The sequence below is a fragment of the Schistocerca piceifrons genome, unplaced genomic scaffold, assembly GCF_021461385.2.
Source record: "Schistocerca piceifrons isolate TAMUIC-IGC-003096 unplaced genomic scaffold, iqSchPice1.1 HiC_scaffold_1295, whole genome shotgun sequence".
Taxonomy (NCBI): Eukaryota; Metazoa; Arthropoda; class Insecta; order Orthoptera; family Acrididae; genus Schistocerca; species Schistocerca piceifrons.
This window is the reverse complement of record NW_025727119.1, coordinates 40001-42500: the sequence shown is the minus strand read 5'-3', so window position 1 is coordinate 42500 and position 2500 is coordinate 40001.

Here is a 2500-nt window from a genome sequence, read left to right as displayed (position 1 = left end):
GAGACAACACGCGCCACCTACGGTGACCGGCAGCTCCAACGCCAGCGCCACAGAAGGACAAAAGCCCCACTTGGGTGCCGAAGCGAACTCTCCCAGCACAGCGCACGCGCCAACACATCCGCACAGCTGCGATACAAACCACCAGCGAGAACCGCTGGGGCGACCGAGCAGCAGACGGCGTCGCGGCGCCGAGCGCCGGGCGGCGGCGCATCCTCAACGCACACAGTCCTCAATCGGACCAGCACACTGAAGATGTCCACCGCGCTTCGCACCGGGCCCGCGAGGACCTACTTTGGCCGCACGGCGCCGCGCGCAGGGTGCGCCGGCGCGCAGCTGCGACGCCTGCCGCGTCCGTCGGCCGGCGCGCCTGCCACTGGCCGCCCCCACCAGCCGGCTGTAGCGCGTGCGCCCACGCACCGCGCGGCCAGCACGCCGGGAGGCGCCCCCTCACCGGCCGGGGACGGTCCCACCCAGCCACCGCCGCGTATCGCTTCACACCCAGATGCCGTTCAGTTTCGTCGGCATGGTGGGTATCGCTGGAACAACCGGTTAGTACCTCAACCTATCGTCGCCATCACCGATTCACCCCTAGCGAGAACAACCGCACCCACAACAGGTTACCATTTGTTCATTTGCGTAACTTCACCAGAAAACGCAGGCGTCCATCGCCATTTGCAACTTCAACGATTATTGCATGCCTGTGTCAGGTGTCACGCCACACTACGTCTGCCCACATACACGCAACAAAATGTGCACGCCTAGACAATACGTGGAAGGTGGCCCCCGTACGTATGCGATGTCCATTGCTCGAACGACTGTCAACCGGCCTCTGTAGCATGTCGCAGATATGGAACGCGGTGCACCATGCCATCACGGTGTGTGAGGAGAGACGACTAGGTCCGAATACATCAACAGACAGCTCATGCTGATCGCCATCCACGGCGTCCGTTCCTCCCACACGTCTCTATGGCGTACCACACTGCAATCCAGCTCTCATAGGGAGACGACACGTAGCTGCGTGCACAATATTTGCACTGTATGGTCCGCCGTTTTTGGGCGCAGTCGTTGTGCGGTCACACATGTGCCACGATGTATCATTCAGTACATAAGGACGAATGTGCAGTACAGATTGTGGTTCACGCGTACGACATCAGCGGACAGTTGACACAGGCCGCACCACAACGTAGCCTGAGTACGTCGCATGCGAAGGGCATTGAACATGCAAACTTCTCACCAACCAGCTTGCGAAGGCAGGGGGCAAGGTGGGGACGTGGGGAGGGGCGGCATGTACGTCCTGCTGCCATCCACATTACAGTGTACAGCAGGAGCATGTGGAAAGTGAGCAAGACTTGCAAGGTGTTTAACATGAAGCGATACACAGGGGTGCGGGCAGTGCGAGTAGCGAACTATATTGCGAGGGTTGCGGGTGGGCAACACTACAGTAATTGAACGAGTCGTATAACAATTACAGAGCAGGTTTAGGCGACAACGTGGGTTACGTTAAGGCGACAACATGGGTTAGGTTAAGGCACAACATGGGTTAGGTTAAGGCACAACATGGGTTAGGTTAAGGCACAACATGGGTTAGGTTAAGGCACAACATGGGTTAGGTTAAGGCACAACATGGGTTAGGTTAAGGCACAACATGGGTTAGGTTAAGGCACAACATGGGTTAGGTTAAGGCACAACATGGGTTAGGTTGAGGCACAACATGGGTTAGGTTAAGGCACAACATGGGTTAGGTTGAGGCACAACATGGGTTAGGTTGAGGCACAACATGGGTTAGGTTGAGGCACAACATGGGTTAGGTTAAGGTACAACATGGGTTAGGTTAAGGTACAACATGGGTTAGGTTAAGGTACAACATGGGTTAGGTTAAGGTACAACATGGGTTAGGTTAAGGTACAACATGGGTTAGGTTAAGGTACAACATAGGTTAGGTTAAGGTACAACATAGGTTAGGTTAAGGTACAACATAGGTTAGGTTAAGGTACAACATAGGTTAGGTTAAGGTACAACATAGGTTAGGTTAAGGTACAACATAGGTTAGGTTAAGGTACAACATAGGTTAGGTTAGGTTAGGTTAGGTTACACGTTGTTGTACGGAAAGGTGTAGGGGGGGGGGGGGCGGGGGCGGCAGGTTCGTTGATAGTGATTATAGTAAGTGAATGCTTGTGACATGATCAGATTTGTCACGTCAGGATGCACCTTTGGCTTATTAGAGGCGGCGCTCCAATTCTATGCTTGTGTGAGACCTGTGTCTTTGACTCATGTCATTGTTTGTGCGCTGTGACAGGAGGTACTATTGTGATGTTGGGTGCACCGTTGTATAGGACATGTGTGGGTGTTGGTGCCTGGTCTGCGCAATGGTGGATGTCGAAAGGCTGGGATATTGTATTTTCCGCACGGACCTCCTGGTCTGGTTGTGATAGTGTGGATTGTGTAATGTGGCGGAGAAGATGCACTGGATGTTGTTCCATGCTGGTGCTTACATATTGTA